Source organism: Schistocerca serialis, chromosome 3, assembly GCF_023864345.2.
Source record: "Schistocerca serialis cubense isolate TAMUIC-IGC-003099 chromosome 3, iqSchSeri2.2, whole genome shotgun sequence".
Taxonomy (NCBI): Eukaryota; Metazoa; Arthropoda; class Insecta; order Orthoptera; family Acrididae; genus Schistocerca; species Schistocerca serialis.
Genome location: NC_064640.1, coordinates 698,970,357 through 698,996,225, shown reverse-complemented (window position 1 = coordinate 698,996,225; position 25,869 = coordinate 698,970,357). Strand labels below are relative to the sequence as shown.

The 25,869-nt window shown below is 41.4% G+C and overlaps 1 protein-coding gene across 3 annotated transcripts in view; it reads left to right on the top strand.

The window, feature by feature from the left end:
- The window catches only part of LOC126470566 (uncharacterized), a 280,645-nt gene that overhangs the window by 138,254 nt on the left and 116,522 nt on the right, over window positions 1–25,869 (top strand). The window lies entirely within an intron of this gene.

Sequence of the window (25,869 nt, the reverse complement as noted above, 5' to 3'; positions counted from 1 at the left end):
TTGTACTGTACTGGAATGATTGTATTTTGATTCCAGAGACTTAGTTTACTTTTTTGTGTATAAATATTTCCAATACTTCCTTGCTTCCCTGCCAGAAATCATTGAGGGTGCATTTACTGGGACAGCTAGGACAAGTCAAGAAATTTTTCATATTCTCAGATCGTCCACAAACATATCTTTCATCATGTTCATCTGTAAGGCCCCCCTTGACCAAGTTTGCCTTCACTGCTGGTACACCTGTTCTAATGCAATTCGGGCACCTCCAGATCTCCCATCTCAAGTTCTCTCCACTGGGTATCTTCTGTAGTGGAGCGTAGTCATTTGGAGGCTCGGTGAGTACCGTGATCAGAAATCTCTTATGGAATGTAAATCTTGCATCTTTGCAGGAATCTCCAAATAAAGTGTGGCATTCCTTGAAGATATGCTTAAGCTTCTCGTTGTGCTTGTGATGGACTGTTTGAGAGTTTCAGCCCGCAAGTCCACCAGCTTCGTATAGTTTATCAAGTGGTGTGGTTCTTGTGCAACCAGTTATTGGTTGACGTGTTTAATTTAAGTTTATGTTGACCTTTTTGGTGTATACAGACCTGGACCACACTGGCAAACATATTGTGCTGTGGAGAAGCGCAGTGGCCCAGGCTGTGGTTCTCAGCACCTTTGGTGTACCTTCCCATTTGCTTTTAGTCCATTTTCTCAGCAAGTTATTTTGTGCTGCAACTTTCTGATGGGTCTTCTCACAGTGATGTTTGTACATCAATGATTGGCTCAGTATGACATCCAGGTATGCCAGTTTATCTAGGTATTCCAGAATGATGCCATTCCAGCTTAAAATTCTGCTTTAGATTTGCTTGGTTTTGAGTGAAAGTGGAAGTCGTGGACTTGTGTCTTTGAGGGATTTGATTTAAGGGAGTTTTCCTGGTAGTATATTGGAATGGTGCTTAGAGCATGTACTAGATTTTGTTCTACTTCCTCAAAACTCTTTCCGTGAGATGTGACGGGCAGATCCTCTGCGTACAGGAAGTGGGTCATGTAACTTGGTTTTGGTCATTGGTGTACAGGTTGAATGTACAGGGACTGTGACACTACCCTGGGTGAACCCAGTTTTCCATCATCACCACTGGCTCTTTCTGCCCTCCTGCATGGTAGAGAAAATTCTGTTTTACTGTACTGACGTGATTTTTTTTTTTTTTACAAGCTGGTGATTGTTAAATGTGTCATACAGTTTTGTCATGAGTGACCTGTGGTTTACCGTGTTGTATGCAAAACTTAGATTAAGTGAGGCTAGTTCTGTTATTGTTGTTTATTTTTGTATGCTTCCTCAGTATGTTCAGTAAAGGACAAGGCTCGACTGATGCAAGATTTTCCTGACCTGAAACCAGCCCGTTGGTTGACAGTGAGCTTTGGGTGTATGATGCTTACTGTGTGGTTCAGTATCAGTCATTCACATTGTTTGTACAGGTGACCCAAGAGCAATATTGAGCTACAGTTCTTCAGGGATTCTGGATCCTTCCCCGACTTTAACAGTGCTGTTACCTTTGCTTTTCTCCAAATCTTTGGTGTCTTGCATGTTCTTGAGGCAGTGGTTGATAAGGTCCAGGATCCATTGTTTGGCTCCAGTGCCAAAACATTTTATCTGGTACATACAAATGACGTTGAACCTTGCTTGTTTTCCATTTACACTGAGTTTAGTCCTAGGTTAAGTTCTTTAAAGGCAAATGAAACAACAAAGTTATTTAATTTGTGCTGTGGGCTTCTATTGTTGTTGGCCTTTTGACGTCTCTTGTTGGGTTTTATGTTCAGGAGTTGATGGGCAACTTGGTTAGGTGTGATACTTTGGATGGTTGTTTTACTACCTTAGGATCACAGTTGAGTTTTTTGACTAAGTTCCAGGCCATTTTGCTACTTTTGGTCATGTCCATTCCTTCCAAGGTTTTTGTCCACTTCCTCTGTCATGTCTCAATCAACATTTTCATTGGCATACTTCTGCATGAGATAGTCTCTTCATCATGACAGTCCTACTTGTATAATTCTTCATATGTCCCTTGATTCCTGTGAGAACCAGTATAAAATATAGCCTGCTAGCTCATGGAATATGTCCCTTGGTTTGGAAAATGTCTATGAAACTTTCGTAATTTCCACTGTTGGCTCGAGTTTCTTTATTTCTGTATTGAAGTTTCCAGCACACACTTGACCTATGTTGCATGTCAAGTATGGCCTATGGTTTTCAGGCATTGGTCAAGCAAATTTACAGCGATGAAGCTGTTTTCAGGGTTGTAACCATGCTTCCATAGTTTTGCTATTAAAGGAGCAAGGTAATTTTGGGTTACGCAACAATCATGAGTTTAGTATCCCTCCAAGCGGACATCACGATGGAGACAGATGAGCTGCTGTGGGTAGTACAGCGGGATAGTGCGACAACCTGCCATGGAAGGTGCATTTAACACATAGTATGGACAGACCAACTTGTGGAGGTGTTTATCTTTGGGCAGCAGTAACCCTGGCGGACCAGTGCTTACCTGGAGTTCAGCCACTGCAGGCATCTCCTTGCCCTATGTGCCATGTGTTGTTCATGAGTGCTTAGTCATTAGTTATTCATGTCAGCCATGTGCTGAGTCATTCCTGTACCCGTCTCTCTGCTTCCCATGGATTGACCCACTCAGCGAATTCATTTTCTTTTCATGGGATTCTACCCCCTGGCTATTATCGAGCCGCCATTGAAATATCAATGCCTACCGTGTAGTGTAGTGGTGTTGTCATGTCTGTGCAGATACTAAAATAAGTTATACGTTTCAGCCCATTGTTTCAGTTTGCGCCCATTGTCATCCATTTCTTTGTAGCTCTTGATAGTGCTGTGTCAGTTTAAGTCTCCTATTATGAACTGTGTGTTTTCGTTATAAAGGTTTTGCAGTAGTGTCAGACTGAGCTTTGCCCCAGGGGGTTTGTATGTATACATAATGGTAAAGGTGCTACAGTTGATTGTTAGTAGCTTGATGTTGTTACATTTGGTCCTGTTTGGTGATGTTATGACTATGCAGGTTTTGTGAAGATTGTGCTGCCATATTTAGCTTGTGGAGTTTCCACAGCTAAGTGGTCCTATGTCTCCTTCACCTCTGTGCATTCTATGGATGCATGGTACAAGCCTTTTGTGTGTGCGACAAAGCTCTGACTGCATTTGTTGCTTATTTTTGCTCATCACATTGATATTTAGGCTTGCAATGGTCAAGGTTGGTTCTGGGGCATGACATTTCTCTTCCTCTTGTTGCTTGGATTTCCAGGATACACTGTTGCTTTTTATGACCATATTTACAGAGACCACTGTCCTTCTCTGTTTGGATTCTAAAGAAAGCAACCATATATTTTAACACACTGATAAGACCGTATTCTGAGACAGTGCCATATCACATATTGTCCGATCCGTGGAAGTTTTATTCATAGTCTGGTGTAGTGTTCGTTATGTAGACTGCCCATTTACCACTGTTATTGAAAAAGAAAAAACCATACAGTGAAGGTTATTTGGTAAAAGGTGGACCATCAGTACTTTCCAGAACTTACTGCCAAAGAATCAGAATAAATTAGAAACAGTCTGCAAAGTAATATTTCAAAGTAGATTAAATACATTGATGCAAAGAGGTCTTACTGTTGTTAAGTAGTTTTTGCTCCCTCCCTCTCTGTCCATCACCTCCCCCTGCCCCTCTTTCCATTTTCTTGTCCCCCTTCTCTATCCACCTCCTCCTGCCCCCCTCCCCCCTCTCTGTCCACCTCCTCTCTCCAACTCTGTAGGGCTGTTTTCTCACCGCCCACCCTGCACCCCCCTCCCCACCCAACCCCCCCTTAAATCCCTCTTCCTCCCTCTGTCTGATGTTAGGCCTTGTTTACTGTTATTGCAAATTTAAGATACTGTAGCAGTATTCTAATCATATGTCAATATGCTGTAAATAATGTTTTCCTGTTTTCTATGAAAACCGACTGCAAGAAAGAAAACAAAACTGCTCATTTTTCAATATATATTTTTTGTTTAAAAATGTGTGCAGTGAGAGAATGTGTGTGGAAGAAACAATTTGTCAAATGGTTTAAATGCCCTGCTATCATAGTTAAAACTGCCTGTGAGAATAAAAACAAAAGTGCAAATTTTCATGCCAAACTACAATACAGCATTTTGTTTCTCGCAGTTTGTAATAGAAAACCAGAACATTGCAGTTTAAAAATATTTATAGCCCATGTCCTTTTGAATGTTCATTAGAGTATCATGAAAAAAATTAAATTAAATTGGTAAAGAGCTTTCTGAGATTTTTGGTAACAGTGTTTGCCCCACTATACACACATCAAAAAAAGTTTTGCATCACCTCGGTTCCGAGAGTTCTCGAATCTGTACAGAAAATTGGAATAGAGATCAAGAGAAACATCATTTCTGCCCTTTTAATTGTTCATGAAAATGACACATTGCAGATTGTACCACCATACAGCAAGACCTTCAGAGGTGGTGGTACAGATACCTCTAATACCCAGTGGCATGTCATCTTGCATTGATGCATGCGTGTATTTGTCGTGGCATACTATCTACAAGTTTGCCAAGGCACTATTGGTCCATATTGTCCCACTCCTCAATGGCGATCGCAGATCCCTCAGAGTGGTTGGTGGGTCACGTTGTCCATAAACAGCTCTTTTCAGTCTATCCCAGGTGTGTTTGATAGAGTTCATGTCTGGAGAACAGGCTGGCCACTCTAGTCGAGCAATGTCATTATCCTGAAGGAAGTTATTCACAAGATGTGCATGATGGGACACGAATTTTCATCCATGATGCCGAATGCCTCGCCAATATGGTAGCACTATCGGTCGGAGGATGGCATTCACATATCGTACAGTTATTACGGTGCCTTCCATGACCACCAGCGGCGTACGTTGGCCCCACATTATGCCACCCGAAAACATCAGAGAACTTCCATGTTGCTGCACTCGCTGGACAGTGTGTCTGAGGCATTCAGCCTGACCAGGTTGCCTCCAAACATGTCTCCAACGATTGTCTGGTTGAAGGCATATGTGACACTGATCAGTGAAGAGAACATGATGCCAATCCTGAGTTGTCCATTCGGCATGTTGTTGGACCCATCTGTACTGCGCTGCATGGTGTCGTGATTGCAAAGATGGACCTCACCATGGATGTCAGGAGTGAAGTGGCACATCATGCAGCCTATTGCGCACAGTTTGAGTCATAACACCACCACCTGTGGCTGCACAAAAAGCATTATTTGACATGGTGGCGTTGCTGTAAGGGTTCCTCCGAGCCATAATACGTAGGTAGCAGTCATCCACTGCAGTAGTAGCTCTTGGGTTGCCTAGGTGAGGCATGTCATCGACAATTCTTGTCTCTCTGTATCTCTTCCATCTCCGAACAACGTCACTTTGGCTCTCTACGAGACGCCTGGAAACTTCCCTTGTTCAGAGTACTTCCTGGCACAAAGTAACAATGCGGACGTGATCGAACCACCGTATTGGCCGTCTAGGCATGGTTGAACTACAGACACCACGAGCTGTGTAACCCCTTCCTGGTGGAATGACTGGAACTGATTGGGTGTCGGACCCCCTCCGTCTAATAGGCGCTGCTCATGCATGGTTGTTTACATCTTTGGGCAGGTTTAGTGACATCTCTGAACAAAAGGGGTTGTGTCTGTGATACAATATCCACAGTCAACGTCTATCTTCAGGAGTTCTGGGAACCAGGGTGATGCAAAACTTTTTTTGATGTGTGTATTACATATGCAGTATATATTTATGTACTCCTTATATTAAAAGATATATAGTTTGTGTCCGTCTGAATCTTCACGATATTTGAGGTAAATGGGTCATGAATTTTTGTGATTTTTGATACCAATTTTTTCCCAATATGTGTATCTTATGTCCATCTCAATGTTCCTTAGAGTGTCAGCTAAAAATTTGAAGTGTCTTGGTAAAGAACTTTTCGAGATTTTTGGTAACAATGTTTCCCCTTCATACAGTACATAGATATTTATATACAATATGTATTTAAATAAAATATATAGCACATGTCCGTTGGAACATTTATTAGAGTACCATGTAGAAATTTGAAGAAAATTGGTCAAGAACTTTTTGAGATGCTTGGTAACAGCATTAACATTAAACAATGATTTTGCGTGTGTGTGTGTGGGGGGGTGGGGGGGGGGGGGGGGGGGGCGCGTGCATGCACGCGTGTGGTGTGCATGCGTGTGCAGATGCTAAAAAGAAAAATGTGTAGCCTAGGTCCGTCAAAGTTTTCGTTACAGTATTGTATAAAAATTTGAAGTACATTGGTTGAGAACTTTACGAGATTTTTGGAAATTATGGTGAAAAACAAGGCCACACCCACATGTACATACTTACGAATGTCTTCGTGCTGCAGCAATCCAGGTGGGCCCCAAAATTATCTTATCTGTGATTGACAGCAGTTATATTGAAGAGGATTGATTGGCGAGAGGAAGGAATGAGGTGGGACGTCAGTGTGCAACATGCAGATTTGTCGAAGAGATGTGGCTGCCACACATATACATATGGGGGCAGGGTGTAGGCTGTTAAGTGAAAAAACTATAATAAAGATTAGAAAGAAGTTGAGACACAACAAGAAAGAAAATGTCGATATGGCAGTGTGGAGCAGAAAAATTAAGAGTATTGCCAGGATGGTGTAGTGGCTGGAGGCTGAATTGGAGCAAGAGCGACAATAGAAGCTCCTGAACAGGAAATTATGGAGGGTATGGCTTTGTGGGGGGGGAGGGGGGGTTGCAACAACAAAGGAAATTTTGCAGGAATAGTGCAGTACAAAAAGTTAATTTTGAGTAAGATGACACAGTTGGCGTGGCTTCTACAGTAACCTTATAATCCACCCACATTATATTGTACAGTATGATCAACAACCGGGCCATGACGTTGGTGCTTAGCCAAAGTTTGGTACAGTAACCATTGATCTGAGTGTACTTACTGTGAGTGGATAGAATATTTGTGGTCATTACCATGTAGAATTCTTTGCAGTGGTTGACACACACACACACACACACACACACACACACACACACACACACACACCTAACAATCTTTCCAGTCATTCTTAACCTCCAAACTTATCACACCACCCTTCCCTAATTTCCCCCAAATAGCCTGTGACCTACACCACCTGAAATTTCTACACTCTTCCTGATACCTCTGTCCTGTCACCTTCCTGTCACCACTTCCCAGCTTTCCACTATTAATATGCATCTGTAGCTCCATAAGGACTACCCTTTTTGACATGGGGACAATCCATTGTGACTGGTAACAGTACCCTTACTAAAAGAATTTCCACCCTTGTGGACCAACTTCATTCTATTACCCTTAACCTACCCTCTTACACTAAAGAAATGATTGATTTCTTCTACTGGCTCTCCATAATTCTCATCCCATTACCACCTGGCACTCTGCTTGTCAACATTAAAGCTCACTCCCTCTACACCAACATCTCCATTACTCATGGTCCTGCTGTTGTTGGACATAAACACACATTCTGCGAACTCTTCTGTTACAGACTGTTGACTAACCACCTCTTTCCTGGCTAACTAATCCTCACCCTTAACTGATCCTCCTTTGAAGGTCTCACCTACAAAAACATCTGCAACTCTGTGTAAGCGTAGGCTTCCGCGGCCGTTGTCTTCTTCAATAAAATTCTTCAGGGTATCAGACCGCATCGTCATAATTTAAAATGCGCCAACGTTTCGGCCAGCATTGCAGCTAGCCTTCATCAGGGCCTTATGTTAACTGCTAAATGAACACACTTGGTTCCTTAAATAGCTGCATGAGAAAACCGTGTCGTTACTTGATTGGCTGTAAAAGGAGGAGGAGGAGGGGTGAAAGGTATGCTTTATTGGTGTTTCCTTTATTATCTGTCATTGGCTGAAATTGCTGTTTTCTATTGGTCTTTATATTAATCCACCCCATTGGAGGAGACGGACGAATAGCGAACAGGTGGTGGCTGTGATGTCACACTGTTTCCATGCTGTCCAGAAGCCGGCTGCGGCGTGCCATTGCTTTGTGTGCTCGCGACCACTACTGCGGCTCTCCGCGTGTCTGCATGGGCCGCCACGGCTCTGCCGCCACTCCGTAGCCCTGCTATTGCAGGCAGCCAAGACCTCGGAAGCTTGTACCCGTCCTCTCTATTCATGTTGGCGGGTCTTTTGGCTATTTCTATCGCCTCTCTAATCTTTCTTTTGAAAGTGAGAGGCTGTTTCGCCAGGACACGGGCTTCTTGAAAAAATATTGGTTTTCCGCACTCGTCTCGGTGTTCCGCCACTGCTGACTTAGTGTGTTGTTTCAGGCGGATATATCTTTCATGTTCCGAGAGCCTTGTGCTAATTGGACGTCCCGTCTCACCTATGTAGACTAATCCACACGCACAACCAATTTCATACACGCCAGCTGTGTGTAGTTTGTCAACTGCATCCTTGGTAGAACTGAGCATGTCTGATATTTTGTTTCTGCTTCGGAAAATTGGTTTGATGTCGGCTTTTCGTAGAATTTTGCCAATACGTTCGGTGACCCCTTGTACATATGGTAACACAGCAATGCTCTGTACCTCCTTCCCTCTTCCCTATTAGTCGTCTCCCTTGTCGACATGGTGCTGTCTATCATCTGCTTCACATAGCCATTAGTTCTGAAGATGGACCTGAGGCGTTCAAGTTCTGTCTTCAGATGTTCTTCGTCGCTTATCCTGTACGCTCTCTTCGTTAGCGTGTGCAGGGCGGACTTCTTCTGCGTGGGGTGATGGTGGGAGGAGGCGTGAAGGTACCTGTCCGTATTGGTTGGTTTCCTGTACACTTTGTGGCCAAGTTTACCATCAGGTTTTCGATAAACTTCCACGTCGAGAAAAGGCAGCACCCCATTCTTCTCTGTTTCCATTGTAAACTGAATTTTGCTATGCTGTTGGTTAAGGTGCTTGTGGAAGTTCTGTAACTCCTCTTCTCCGTGGGGCCAGATGACCACCTATTTCAAGTGGAGAGGTCAATTTTATGAACAAACTGACGGTGTAGCTATGGGCTCACCCCTATCGCCTATCGCAGCAGAAATTTTCATGGAGGCATTTGAGGAAACAGCCCTCCAGTCCGCACCATTACGTCCTAATTGTTGGCTTGGCTATGTCGACGGTACTTTCGTCATCTGGCCCCACGGAGAAGAGGAGTTAAAGAACTTCCACAAGCACCTTAACCAACAGCATAGGAAAATTCAGTTTACAATGGAAACAGAGAAGAATGGGGTGCTGCCTTTTCTCGACGTGGAAGTTTATCGAAAACCTGATGGTAAACTTGGCCACAAAGTGTACAGGAAACCAACCAATACGGACAGGTACCTTCACGCCTATATATGTGCTTCATCGATTTAGAAAAGGCATTTGACAATGTGGTTTGGGACAAGCTGGCGACTATTATGAGGGGAAAGAGAGTGGACTGGAAAACCAGAAGACTTATAAACTCATTGTACCTTAATCAAAAAGTTTCAGTTAAAGTGAGAGGAGAAAGTACAAACTGGATCAGACTAGGGAAAGGAGTAAGACAAGGATGCTGTTTATCACCTACTCTTTTCAACCTGTACTTGGAAAATATGATTGACCAATGCTCATTAGATGACAAAGGAGTAGAAATTGGAGGAAGAAGAGTAGGGTGCTTGAGATTTGCTGATGACATGGTCCTTCTAGCCACAGGGGAAAAAGAATTACAGGATTTGGTGGACACCATTGCAACTAACGGAAAAAAATATGGAATGAAAATTAACACAAATAAAACAAAAGTATTGGCAATAGGAGGAAATAAGGAACTAAAAATTGTGCTGAATGGAGAAAAACTAGAACAGGTGCAAAATTTTAAGTATCTTGGAAGCAGGATAGACACCGACTGGAAGTGCACCACAGAAATTAAAACAAGGATAGCAATGGCAAAAGAGGCGTTTTATAAGAAAAGGAGAATCTTCTGCAGTGGTATGGACAGAGAACTCAGAAAGAGACTCATAAAGTGTCTTGTATGGAGTGTTCTTCTATATGGCGCTGAAACATGGACTATGAGGAAAAAAGACAGAGAAAGGCTGGAGGCTTTTGAGATCTGGACATGGCGGAAGATGGAAGGAATAAGTTGGATGGACAGAGTAAAAAATGAAGAGGTACTGAGAAGAGTGGGAGAGAAAAGGCAGTTACTAGATGTAATAAAGAGAAGAAAAAGAAATTGGATTGGGCATATATTAAGAAAAAATGACGGACTGATAAAAACAGTTTTAGAAGGTTATGTAGAAGGGAAAAGGAAGCGAGGAAGGAAGAGATTCCAGATACTGGATGACATGATGGAAGGTACAACATACAGCAGCCTTAAGAAGGAAGCAATGGATCGCAGAAAATGGAGAGGCAAAGGACCTGCTAATATAGCAGATAACTGATGATGATGATGACCTTCACGCCTCCTCCCACCATCACCCCACGCAGAAGAAGTCCGCCCTGCACACGCTAACGAAGAGAGCGTACAGGATAAGCCACGAAGAACATCTGAAGACAGAACTTGAACGCCTCAGGTCCATCTTGGGAACTAATGGCTATGGGAAGCAGATGATAGACAGCACCATGTCGACAAGGGAGAAGACTAATAGGGAAGAGGAGAAGGAGGCACAGAGCATTGCTGTGTTACCATATGTACAAGGGGTCACCGAACGTATTGGCAAAATTCTACGAAAAGCCGACATCAAACCAATTTTCCGAAGCAGAAACAAAATATCAGACATGCTCGGTTCTACCAAGGATGCAGTTGACAAACTACACACAGCTGGCGTGTATGAAATTGGTTGTGCGTGTGGATTAGTCTACATAGGTGAGACGGGACATCCGATTAGCACAAGGCTCTCGGAACATGAAAGATATATCCGCCTGAAACAACACACTAAGTCAGCAGTGGCGGAACACCGAGACGAGTGCGGGAAACCAATATTTTTTCAAGAAGCCTGCGTCCTGGGGAAACAGCCTCTCACTTTTAAAAGAAAGATTAGAGAGGCGATAGAAATAGCCAAAAGACCCGCCAACATGAATAGAGAGGACGGGTACAAGCTTCTGAGGTCTTGGCTGCCTGCAATAGCAGGGCTACGGAGTGGCGGCAGAGCCGCGGCGGCCCATGCAGACACGCGGAGAGCCGCAGTAGTGGTCGCGAGCACACAAAGCAATGGCACGCCGCAGCCGGCTTCTGGACAGCATGGAAACAGTGTGATGTCACAGCCATCACCTTTTCACTATTCGTCCGTCTCCTCCAATGGGGTGGATTAATATAAAGACCAATAGAAAACAGCTATTTCAGCCAATGACAGATAATAAAGGAAACACCAATAAAGCATACCTTTCACCCCTCCTCCTCCTCCTTTTACAGCCAATCAAGTAACGACACGGTTTTCTCGTGCAGCTATTTAAGGAACCAAGTGTGTTCATTTAGCAGTTAACATAAGGCCCTGATGAAGGCTAGCTGCAACGCTGGCCGAAACGTTGGCGCATTTTAAATTGTGACGATGTGGTGTGATACCCTGAAGAATTTTATTGAAGATCTGCAACTCTGTTGTGTTCACTTCAATGATGATATCCCATGTGAAACTGTCCATTGTCCATTTAGAGGAATCTTTCATAGTTACGCAAAACTCCTCACATGATTCAAATTCATTGATGACATTCTTATGATCTGGATACAGGATGAGAACACTATGATTGTGTTCTTCCAAAATCTTGTTATATTCTTCTCTATTTGATTCACCTTGTCGACTTCAAAGCTTAAAACATAACACTTAACTGTGTCAATTGATTCAGTAGCAATGTTTAAAATACTGACTTCCATCTCATTTATGGCCCCATAAGAATCTCACCAGCAGTACTTTTAATTTGACTAATTCAGAATGAAAAATTCCTTTCGTAGAGCCTAGCACACTGCAGTTCCCCTTGTGGAACATTTAATTTTGTGTTGAGGCCTTCACAGACAGCAACTACTCTGTCCATCTTATCCAAGAACAGATTTTATCTCCAAATACACACAACACTCTTTACATGCTCCGTGATCAGCCAAAAAGCAGTGCACCCCTCCAGCACATTTGGTTATGTTTAGTGTTACCCGATAATGAGGACTATATTTTCCAACTCTCCCATTGTGGTATGCAACTGCCCATCCAGCTTACAAAATATTCATGCCCATCCTTATGCCACTTCTATTCTCCCCCTCCCCACCCCAACACCCCAAAAAAATCCTAATCCTATTGTTGTAGAAGACTCAGAATCATTGCCAAAAGTCTGCCTCCTCCTGCAACTTTGTCAGTGGGATTTCTTACCTCCATCAGAGGCTAGGAACCACATCGTTCTTCATTGCAACCACTGTCCAGTGTTCAGTGTGATCACAATTACAACAAACTACCCAATTATATGAATGGTCAGTGCTGCGTCCAAATGTTAACCGCCGGTCGGGGTGGCCGAGCAGTTCTAGGTGCTACAGTTTGGAACTGCGCGACCGCTACGGTCACAGGTTCGAATCCTGCCTCGGGCGTGGATGTGTGTGATGTCCTTATGTTAGTTAGGTTTAAGTAGTTCTAGGGGACTGATGACCTCAGAAGTTAAGTCCCATAGTGCTCAGAACCATTTGAACCAAATGTTAACCAGCCTCAAGTTTTCCATGTTACTGTTCTACCTGACCCTAGCTCGTTCATACCTTCGTTTCATTACCTCTACATCTTTTTCATATTCTGCTTCTCATATTTCGCCACTGTACTCACCCCCCTCTATGCTTTCCTGTGTAGGTGGCAGTCATTTCTCCAGCTCACCCCAACATTTTCCTCACTAAGATGTGCTTTGTTGCCCACTCCCTCCTACACATTTCCAGCATCAGCCTCCACCCCAATCAGTCTCATTACTTGCTGCCAGGTGGGCAGCAACCTGGCTTACAACTGTTAGCTGTGAAGGAGGACTTGCAAGATATTAGCAAGTTACTGTCCTTCTACATATGCCTGTCTGCTGTTTAGCATCTTTTCCATGTGGCGAGTAATGATCTACCCTCAAGTACATTATCACATTACTTTCTGGATTTTTCTGTCTATTTATTGTTAATTTATTATGTTTTCATTTCACTAAATCTGTGCTGTTGAGATTATTAGAAATTAATCATGAGCAGTAGATACTTACTCTGGGTATTCTTAGAGCCCAGTTTGAAGAAATATGTAAAGTTTTGTGTAACACAAACATTGAAGTTTTATTGTGGGCAGCTTAGATTTAAACACAGTTCAGACTTTCAGATCCACATTAAGAGTGGGTGAACTAATAAGTTAACCAGTTTATTAAAACTAAACTGTTACTTAAATTGTCTTCAAGCCACGTTTTTAAATTTTTACCGAAACTTTTCAACTATCCTTTGATAACTATAATCTAATGATCACAAAAACTTGTAAATATGTGCATTTCTTTCCCTTAACACTTGAATATTTGTAATACTGCTCTGACTGCCTTTTATTAATCAAAGTCAGACTCACACTACAAACTTCGTGTAATCCTTCAGTACAAATATGTTAACACATTGTGAAACAGTTACATGAATAAAGGTTTCTTGAAATTACTGCAACCAGTCACCTTTTGTAATTTACACCTTCTCTATGTATCCATTGTTACATCAATGTTTATTGTTGAACAGGAATCACAAACTTAACCTGACCCTTACTTGGATTTTTCTTTATTGCCTTCTTGCACTTCATTGCAGAAGAAATTTGAAAAGCCACCATAATGTTTACTTGTCACTCAAATTTATATTGACATGCAAAATTTAAAGAATATACATCTACATCGATACTCTGCAAATCACATTTAAGTGCCTGGCAGAGGGTTCATCGAACCACCTTCACAATTCTCTATTATTCATATAGCGCACAGAAAAAACGAACACCTATATCTTTCCATGCAAGCTCTGATTTTGCTTATTTTATTATGGTAATCATTCCTCCCCATGTAGGTCAGCACCAACAAAATATTTTCATATTCGGAGGAGAAAGTTGGTGATTGAAATTTTGTGAGATGATTTCACCACAACGAAAAACGCCTTTGTTTTAATGATGTCCACTCCAAATCGTGTTTCATTTCAGTGATACTCTCTCCCCTCTTTCGTGATAATACAAAACGTGCTGCCTTTCTTTGAACTATTTCGATGTACTCTGTTAGTCCTATCTGGTAAGGATCCCACACTGTGCAGCAGTATTCTAAAAGAGAACTGACAAGTGTAGTGTAAGCAGTCTCTTTAGTAGATCTGTTACATTTTCCAAGTGTCCTGCCAGTAAAATGTAGTCTTTGGTTAGCCTTCCCAATAACATTTTTTATGTGTTCCTTTCAATTTCAATTGTTCGTAGTTGTAATTCCTAGGTATTTAATTGAATTTATGGCATTTAGATATGACTGATTTATTGTGTAACCAAAGTTTAATTGATTTCCTTTTAGCACTCGTGTGGGTGATCTCAAACTTTTCGTTATTTAGGGTGAATTGCAAATTTTTGCTCCATACAGATATCTTTTCTAAAACATTTTGCAATTTGTTTTGATCTTCTGATGACTTAATTAGTCAATAAATGACAGCATTATCTGCAAACAACCTAAGACGGCTGTTCAGATTGTCTCCCAGTTCGTTTATATAGATAAGGAACAGCAATGGACCTGCAACACTACCTTGGGGAACGCCAGAAATCACTTCTGTTTTACTCTATGACTTTCTGTCAATTACTACGAACTGTGGCCCCTCTGACAGGAATTAACGAATCCAGTACATAACTGAGACGGTATTCCGCAAGCATGCAATTTCACTTCAAGACACTTGTGTGGTACAGTGTCAAAAGCCTTCCGGAAATCCAGTAATACAGAATCAATTTGTAATCTCTTGCCAATAGACTTGACACTTCGTGTGAGTAAAGAGCTAGTTGTGTTTCATAAGAACAATGTTTTCTAAATCTGTGTTATCTTTGTGTCAGTAGACCAGTTTCTTTGAGGTAATTGATAATGTTCGAAAAGATTAGTTCCAAAATCCTGCTGCATATCAGTGTTAATGATATGGGCCTGTAATTTAGTGGGTTATTCCTACTACCTTTCTTGTATATTGGTGTGATCTGTGCAGCTTTCCAGTCTTTGGGTACAGATCTTTTGTCAAGCGTATGGTTGTATATGACTGTTAAGTATGGAGCTATTGTATCAGCAGACTTTGCAAGGAACCTAACTGGTATACAACCTGGATCAGAAGACTTTTTGTTAAATGATATAAGTTGCTTCACTACTCCGAGGTTATCTACATTTACATTTCTCATGTTGGCTGCTGTTCTTGATTCAAATTTTGCAATATTTTCTTTGTCTTCTTCGATGAAGGAATTTCGGAAGGCAGTGTTTAGTAGCTCTGCTTTGGCAGCACTGTCTTTGATAGTATCTCCATTGCTATCACACAGAGAAGGCATTGATTGTTTCTCGCCACTAGCATATTTCTCATACGACCAGAATCTCTCTGGATTTTCTGCCAGGCTTCAACACAAAATTTCATTGTGGAAACTGCTATAAGCATCTCGCATTAATGTCTATACTAAATTTCGAGCTTCTGTAAAAGATTGTCAATCTTGGATATTTTGAGTCCATTTAAATTTGGCATTTTTTTCGTTGTTTCTGCAACAGTGTTTCGACTCAATTTGTGTACCAAGGAGGATAAACTCCGTTGTTTGTTAATTTATTTGGTATAAATCTCTCAGTTGCTACCGATACTATTTCTTTGAATTTAAGTCACTTCTGATGTACACTTACACTATGTGATCAAAAGTATCCGGACAGCCCCAAAAACATACGTTTTTCATATTAGGTGCGTTGTGCTACCTTCTACTGCCAGGTACTCCATATCAACGACCTCAGTAGTCATTAGACATCGTGAGACAGCAGAATGGGGTGCAGCGCGGAACTCACGGACTTCAAATGTTGTCAGGTGATTGGGTGTCACTTGTGTCATATGTCTGTACGCAAGATTTCCACACTCCTGACAGTGGAAGAGGGTCATAATATGTAATAGGCAGACATCTATCCAGACCATCACACAGGAATTCCAGACTGCTTCAGGATCCACTGCAAGTATTATGACAGTTAGGCGGGAGGTGATAAAACTTTTTCATGGTTGATCAGCTGCTCATAAGCCACACATCATGCCGGTAAATGCCAAACGACGCCTTGCTTGGTGTAAGGAGCATGAACATTGGATGATTGAACACTGGAAAAACGTTGTGTGGAGTGATGAATCATGGCACATAATGTGGTGAGCTGTGGGCAGGGTGTGGGTATGGCAAATGCCCAGTGAACATCATCTGCCAGCGTGTGTAGTGCCAACAGTAAAATTCGAAGGTGCTGATGTTATGGTATGGTCGTGTCTTTCATGGAGGGGGCTTGGACCCCTTGTTGTTCTGCGTGGCACTATCACAGCAAAGACCTACATTGATGTTTTAAGCACCTTCTTGCTTCCCACTGCTGAAGAGAAATTTGGGGATGGCAAACGCATCTTTCAACACGATCGAGCACCTGTTCATAATGCACAGTCTGTGGTGGAGTGGTTACACGACAATAATATCCCTGTAATGGATTGACCTGCACAGAGTCCTGACCTGAATCCTATAGAACACCAACTTCGTGCCAGGCCTCACCGACTGACATCGATACCTCCCCTAGCGCTCCGTGAAGAATGGGCTGCCATTCCCCAAGAAACCTTCCAGCACCTGACCGAATGTATGCCTGTGTGAGTGGAAGCTGTCATCAAGGTTTAGGGTGGGCCAACACCGTACTGAATTCCAGCATTACCATTGGAATGCGCCACGAACTTGTAAGTCATTTTCAGCCTGGTGTCTGGGTACTTTTGATCACATAGTGTACATTATTAATTTGGAAGGAGTGCAAATTGTCTCTCAGGAAAGCTATAGTGAATTATTATCTGATTTTTCGGATAGTTATATTTTTTAATTGTTTTTGGAGGATTTGGGGGTTACAATATTCACTCTCACTACGACAACCCTGTGTACATTTATCCCTGTATCCATTTTCATGCCCGTTATTAGCTCAGGATTATTTGTTGCTGAGAGGTCAAGGGTGTTTCTCAACTGTTTACTATTTGCATGGGCTAATGAACTAACTGCTCGAAATAATTTACAGAGAATGCATTTAACACACTTTCAGATGATGATTTATGCGTACCTCTGGAATTGAACATATGTTTTTGCCAACATATTGAGGGTAAATTAAAGTCACCACCAACTATAATTGTATGAGTTTGGTACGTGTTTGAAATTAAACTCAAGTTTTCTTTGAAACTTTCAGCAATTGTATCATCTGAATTGGGAGGTCGGTAAAAAGATCCAATTATTATTATTTTGTTTGCCAAGAATGACCTCTGCCCATACTAAATCACTGGAACTATCTACTTCAATTTCGCGATAAGGTAAACTACTACTAATAGCAATGAACACGCCACCGCCAACTGTGTGTGGCCTATCCGTTAGGTTCTTCGCAAAAATTTCAGCTGAAATTATTTATGGCTTAGCCAGCTTTCAGTGCCTATAACGATTTGAGTGTCATTGCTTTCTGTTAACACTTGGAGCTCTGGTACTTCCCCATCACAGCTACGACAATTTAGAACTGTTATACCAATGGTTCCTTTATCTGTGGGCTTCCTGTGTCCAGCTTGCACCCTTTGCAGAAGCAGAATTGTAGTTGTTATCAGTCCCCCCCCCCCCATGAACTATGAACCTGGCTGCTGGAGGGGAGACTTGCGTGCCTCAGGAATGCAGATAGCCATACCGTAGGTGCAACCGCAATGGAGGGGTATCTGTTGAGAGACCAGACAAACGTGTGGTTCCTGAAGAGAGGCAGCAGCCTTTTCAGTACTTGCAGGGGCAACAGTCTGGATAATTGACTGATCTGGCCTTGTAAAGTTAATCAAAATGGCCTTGCCGTGCTGGTACTGCGAATGGTTGAAAGCAAGGGGAAACTACAGCTGTAATTTTTCCTGAGGACATGCAGCTTAACTGTATGGTTAAATGATGATGGCATCCTCTTGGGTAAAATATTCCAGAGGTAAAATAGTCCCCCAATCAGATCTCCAGGCAGGGACTACTCAGGAGGACTTCGTTATCAGGAAAAAGAAAATGCGTTCTACATATCGGAGCATGGAATGTCAGATCTCTTAATCGGGCAGGTAGGATAGAAAGTTAAAAAGGTAAATAGATAGCTTAAAGGGAATTAGTGAAGTTCGGTGGCAAGAGGAACAAGACTTTTGGTCAGGTGAATACAGGATTATAAATACAAAATCAAATAGGGGTAATGTAGGAGTAAATCTAATAATGGAAAGGAAAAAAAAAAGAAAGAAAAGAAGTAATAGTGCAGGTAAGTTACTACAAATAGCATGGTCACCACGTTATTGTAGCCAAGATAGACACGAAGCCCACTACCACAGTAGTAAAAGTTTATATTCCAACTAGCTCTGCAGGTGGAGAAGAGATTGATGAAATGTGTGATGAGATTAAAGGAATTATTCAGATAGTGAAGGGAGACAAAAATTTAATAGTCATGGGGGATTCGAATTCGATAGTAGGAAAAAGGAGAGAAGGAAAAGTAGTAGGTGAAAATGGACTGGGGATAAGGACTGAAAGAGGAAGCCGCCGGGTAGAATTTTTCACAGAGCATGACTTAATCAAAGCTAACACTTGGTTCAAGAATCATGAAAGAAGGTTGTATACATGGAAGAGGTCTGGAGACACTGGAAGGTTTCAGATAGATTATATAATGTTAATACAGAGATTTAGGAATCAGGTTTTATATTTTAAGACATTTCTAGCGGCAGATGTGGACTCTGAACACAATCTATTGGTTATGAACTGTAGATGAAAGCTGAAGAAACTGCAAAAAGGAGGGAACTTAAGGAGATGGGACCCGACCCGGATAAACTGAAAGAACCAGAGGTTGTAGAGTGTTTCAGAGAGAGCATTAGGGAAGGATTGACAAGAACAGGGGAAAGAAATGCAGTAGAAGAAGAGTGGGTAGCTTTGAGAGATGAAATAGTGAAGGCAGCACAGGATCAAGTAGGTAAAAAGACGAGGGCTGGTAGAAATCCTTGGATAATGGAAGAGACATTGAATTTAATTGATGAAAGGAGAAAACATAAAAATGTAGTAAATGAGGCAGGATAATAGGAATACAAACGTCTCAAAAATGAGATCAACAGGAAGTGCAAAATGGCTAGACAGGGATGGCTAGAGGACAAACGCAAGGTGTAGAAGCATATAAATCACTGCGGGTAAGATAGAGGCCTTTGGAGAAAAGAGATCCACATGTATGAATATGAAGAGTTCAGATGGAAAACCAGTCGTAAGCAAAGAAGGAAAAGCAGAAAGGTGCAAGGAGTACATAGAGGGTCTACACAAGGGCAATGTACTTGAGGGCAATATTATGAAAATTGAAGAGGTGGTAGATGAAGATGAAATCGGAGATTTGATACTGTGTGAAGAGTTTGACAGAGCACTGAAACACCTAAGTCAAAAGGGTCCAGGGAGTAGACAACATTCCATTAGAACTACTGATAGCCTTGGGAGAGCCAGCACTGACAAAACTCTACCATATGGTGAGCAAAATGCATGAGACAGGCAAAATAACCTCATACTTCAAGAAGAATATAATAATTCCAGTCCCAAAAAAAAGCATCTGTTGACAGATGTGAAAATTACAGAACTATCAGTTTAATAAGTCATGGCTGCAAAATACTAACACAAATTCTTTGGATTCCATAGAAATGTTGGAACACGTGAGGCAATACTGACCCTATCACTTATCTTAGAAGATAGCTTAAGGAAAGGCAAACCTACGTTTCTAGCATTTGTAGACTTAGAGAAAGCTTTTGACAATTTTGACTGGAATACTCTCTTTCTATTCTGAAGGTGGCAGGGGTAAAATACAGGTAGCAAAACGCGATTTACAATTTGTACAGAAACCAAATGGCAGTTACAAGAGTCGAGGAGCATGAAAGGGAAGCAGTGGTTGGTGAGGGAGTGAGTCAGGGTTGTAGCCTATCCCCGATGTTATTCAATCTGTATATTGAGCAAGCAGTGAAGGAAACAAAAGAAAAATTTGGAGTAGGAATTAAAATCCATGGAGAAGAAATAAAAACTTTGAGGTTTGACGATGACATTGTAATTTTGTCAGAGACAGCAAAGGACCTGGAAGAGCAGTTGAACGGAATGGACAGTGTCTTGAAAGGAGGATGTAAGATGAACATCAACAAAAGCAAAATGAAGATAATGGAATGTAATCGAATTAAATCGGGTGATGCTGAGGGAATTAGATTAGAAAATGAGACACTTAAAGTAGTAAAGGAGTTTTGTTATTTGGGGAGCAAAATAACTGATGATGGTCGAAGTAGAGAGGATATAAAAAAAAGTAGACTGGCAATGGCAAAGAAAGTGTTTCTGAAGAAGACAATTTTGTTAACATCGAGTTTAGATTTAAGTGTCGAAGTCTTTTCTGAAAGTATTTTTGTAGAGTGTAGCCATGTATGGAAGTGAAACATGGATGATAAGTAGTTTTGACAAGAAGAGAATAGAAGGATTCGAAATATGGTGCTACAGAAGAATGCTGAAGACTAGATGGTTAGATTACATAACTAATGAGAAGGTGCTGAATAGATCTGGGGAGAAGAGAAATTTGTGGCACAACCTGATTAGAAGAAGGGATCGGTTGGTAGGACATGTTCTGAGACATCAAGGTATCACCAATTTAACATTGGAGGGCAGTGTGGAGGGTAAAAATTGTAGAGGAAGACCAAGAGATGAATACACTAAGCAGATTCAGAAGGATGTAGGTTGCAGTAGGTACTGGGAGATGAAGAAGCTTGCACAGAATAGAGTAGCATGCAGACTCTCTGGATAAAGACCACAACAACAACATCAGTCAACATACAGTGGAATGTCATTAGCATGTTTTTGGAAGGACTACAGATTTTGGACACTATAAGTGGGAAAATGTACAACCGAAAAAACCTAATTTCGGCAGCCAAAATGTGGAATTAATGGGACCATATTTGGAGTAATATGCAATCTCGTTATGCCACACTTACTGTCATGGCCATCTCAATAAATTATAATTCAAAATGCACCTTTCTATGAACTCGCTGGGAATATTATACCCAGAACTCTCAAAATTATGTGTTACAAGAAGCAGAAGTGTGTTGAATATGGCAACATTGGCTAAATTGAAGATACCAGATGTGTACACTTCTGCTATGAGCCACTTGGAATGGAGGAAAGTTATGAGACGCTAGAGTGTAACCTCAAGCAGCAAAAAAACTTACCTGACATATTGTGGGGCAGCAGGTTGATAAAAATGTAATGTAAGGTTGAATCTTCGCTGTCTTTTTACAAGAGCCTGTAAATTATTTTTGCGATCAACCAGAAAGCAATGGGGAAACTACTGACCATAATTCCCAGTCTGCAAGCCCACAGTCATGTTGTGCTCACTTAAAGAAATGTTTCTACTCTCTATTTACTCGGCAGGATCAGGAACTATGGTTATAAATAAAAATTATGAATTCTAACTGAACCATATATATTCAGTGAAATTTCACACATAGAACATAGTAATATTCCAGATGATGATGATGATGATGATGTCTCTTATCATAAACAGAACTATAAGCAGTTCAGAGGCAACATCTACGGTAAGTTCCCATTAAATGATCTTTTCCATGACTTCTTATAACCAAAGTTAATTGCTCACCACAAAAGTGGAAAATATCATCACCATCCTCCATGCAGTGTGGTTAACATTACGGGCAGCATACAAATAATTACTTCTGAGAAATCTAAGCGATCCTTTACGGTGTACAGTCCTTGCGAGCTCACTTCCTATTTGTAGCAACAACATGCATTTAGCAGCGGCCTGGCTGTGACGTCATCCGAGGCAGCACATAAGCCATACTGATCCTCCATGGTACACAAAACGTGTCAGATCACTGTTGCAGTAGCAACGAAAAAAGCATGCCAAATTTAAAACTATACAAATTCCCCAAGATTGGCAAAGTGTTGCAGAAGTTTCAAATATAACACGTGCTTCAATGTTAGACGCTTTTAATAATTTCCACGATGAAACACTGTTTTGGAATCTGCAGAAAACAGAGATTCAGGTCATACATAAAGCACACCAGTGGCAGGACACATCAATACCTTCACTACATGATAACACTGATGACAGTGCCACTAAAGCAGAGTTATTAAACACAGTTTTCCAAAACTCTTTCACCAAAGAAGACAAAGTAAATATTCCAGAATTCCAATCAAGAACAGCTGCCAAATAAGAAACAAATAAGTAGATATCCTCTGTGTAGCAAAGCAGCGTAGATCACTCGATAAAGGCAAGGCCTCCGGTCCAGATTGAATACCTGTGAGGTTCCTTTCGGAGTATGCTGATGCAGTAGATCTGTATTTAGCAGTTATATACAACTGCTCGCTCATAGAAAGATCTGTACTTACGGAGTGAAAAATTGCTCAAATCACACCAATACCCTAAAAGGGAAATTGGAGTAATCCACTGAATTACAGGCCCATATCACTAAAGTCGATTTGCTGTAGGGTTTAGGAACATGTACTGTGTTCAAACATTATGAATTACCTTGAAGAAAACCAGTTATTGACACACAGTCAGCACAGATTCAGAAAATATTGTTCTTGTGAAACACAACTATCTCATTATACTCATGAAGTAATGAGTGGTATTGACAGGGGTTATCAAATTTATACCATATTTTTAGATTTCCAGAAGGCTTTCAATACCATTCCTCAAAAGTGTTTTCTAACCATATCGCCTCAGTTGTGCGACTGGATTCATGATTTCCTGTCAGAAAGGTTACAGTTGATAGTAATAGACAGAAAGTCGTTACGTAAAATAAAAGTAATATCCATTGTTCTCCAAGGAAGTGTTATAGGTCCTCTGTTGTTCCTGATCTATGTTAACGACATAGGAGGCAATCTGAGTAGCCCTCTTAGATTGTCGGCAGATGATGCTGTCATTTACCATCAAAGTCATCAGATGACCAAAACGAATTGCAAAATGATTTAGATGAGATATCTGTATGGTGTGAAATGTAGCAATAAACTCTGAATAAAGAAAAGTGTAACGTTATTCACATGAGTGCTAAGAGAAGTATGCTAAATTTCAATTACACGATAAGTTACACAAATCTGAAGGCTGTAAATTCGACTAAATACTTAGGGATTACAATTACAAATAACCCAAATTGGAACAGTCACATAGATAATGTTGTGGGTGAAGCAAACTGAAGACTGCGATTCATTGGCAGAACAGTTAGAAGGTGCAACAGGTCTACTAAAGAGACTGCTTACACCACACTTGTCCTTCCTATCCTGAAGTATTGCTATGTGGTGTGGGATTTGCATCAGGTGGGACTGACGGATGTCATTGAAAAAGTTCAAAGAAGGGCAGCTCGTTTTGTATTATTGTGAAATTGATAGTGCCACAGACATGATACGTGAATTGGTGTGGCAATCATGAGAACAAAGACATTTTTCGTTGCGACGGGATCTTCTCATCACCAGTTTTCTCCTCCGATAGCGAAAACGTGCTGTTGGCACCCCCCTACATAGGGAGAAATGATCATCACGATAAAATAAGAGAAATCAGGGCTCACACAGAAAAATTTAAGTGCTCGTTTTTTCAGCGTGCTGTTCGAGAATGGAACGGCAGAGAGACTGCTTGAAGGTGGTTCAGTGAATCCTCTGCCAGGTGCCTTATTGTGGATAGCAGAGTAATCACGTAGATGTAGATGTTGACTGACACGGACAGAGTGTTAGCTTGGTGCAAAGCGTGTGTGTCACTGCCTCTCCGGTCTATTTATACATGGGCACAGCGGACGGCCGAATGGAACATCTGCCGTCATCTGCTCTAAACTGGGTAGCAGCATCTAAATGTTCACTTTCTAGGACACATATTATTTATTAACTTGGTCATGAATCAATTTACAATCTTCATAAGCTTTATATGATTGGAGTTAAGTTGGCTTTGATTACAGAAAAAGTTTTACCTCGACTGTATTTAAACTTTGCCAGGTAGAATTTTTAGAATGGAACTGACCGTAGAGCACTGAACTATGTCTTTAAGAGACCCTTGTATTGTTATTTAAATTGAGGTCTACAAACTTGTTATATCTTTACCATTTAACACAGGGCCGGCCAGAAATTCTGCACGCGCGCGGTGCTCTCGCACATGTGCAACTTCCGGGTCACAGTGTGCACGCTGCAGCCGTCAGCGTTCATGTAGTGCATGTTTCTACGCACAGATGTCGCTCCTCTGTTACACAAAGTGCGTTATCGACACCTCGTATGTATATCACAACCTGGGCTGTAACTGTAAGATCTGTTGCTTCATCGAGCGCAACAGAGAAAGCAACAAAGTATTTAGCCTTATTTATTAGCTGCCTGTGCAGATCGCCGGCCATAGCACTGAACGTCTTGTCACTGTTTGTTTGGATAGACTGATTTCTTGAAACCTGCTAACGTCCGTGGGACACACAAGTTCTGCAGCATCAATCAGACACCCTTTCACAAACTCCCCTTCGGAAAAGGGTTTCCCAGATTGTGCAATTCTTAATGCGATTTTAAAACTTGCTCGCAGTGAAGATTTAGTGTGGTTGTCATTCTGGAAAATTGAAAACAGTACATTGTACAAAAAAAATGGCTCTGAGCACTATGGGACTCAACTGTTGAGGTCATTAGTCCCCTAGAACTTAGAACTAGTTAAACCTAACTAACCTAAGGACATCACAAACATCCATGCCCGAGGCAGGATTCGAACCTGCAACCGTAGCGGTCTTGCGGTTCCAGACTGCAGCGCCTTTAACCGCACGGCCACTTCGGCCGGCAGTACATTGTACAGCGTACAGTAAAACAGACATAAATGTAACACAAGAAACTAAGAGTTCAAGAAGTATCAGTTACTTTGACGTACAGTAAAATGGAGTTGATGTGTCTCATCCATTTTCTGAAGGACATTTAATTTTGCTTGCCGTTCTTCACTGTTGAGTACACTACACTCGCCTTTGTGATATGTATTGTAATGTCTTTCAATTGAAAACTTACGCTGGACGCTTATTATTCGGCGGCACGGCAAACACTGTGAGTTTTCACCAACGGCTACAAGAAAGAATTGCAGTTCCCAGTCATTTTTAAACGACTGAGAACATAGATCTCCCGTCCTTTGCTTTTTCACAGTACTTGCCATTTCTCAGTACTTCTCTGTTAAGGTTACGGTCACCACGGGTGAACGAGACTGGATATGTTGCGCACTTGCTTGTACCACAGGGAAGTGGAGCCGCCGCCGTTCATTTAGGACACATGTCTAATAACAGTTGTCGCTGTCACACAGGTGCGCACATGTGCAGCACTTCTGCATGTCTGCACACTGTGGAGCGTTTGGCCAGCCCTGATTTAACAGATGTAATCAAGTGCTGTAATTAGAACTTCCTATCATTAGTGGAAATGGTACTTAATCTGTTACAAATAAGGACTTTTTGTTCCAAATTAAGTTTTTAGTAAAATGCTTGAAAACTATTACAGATAGCTTAGTGGTGTCACATAGTTAATTTGTTTACATCAAACTGAAGCTTCATACCGCTTTTCATAATTCTGAGTCTAATATTTAGTACCTTCAATTTTTGAAAAAAAATGGCGACTTTGACCAAAATATTTCACTTATGAAGTTGAGACTTGTGACAGTTGATTACGACACACACATGCACATTCTGGACAATTTTTGGCTTTCTA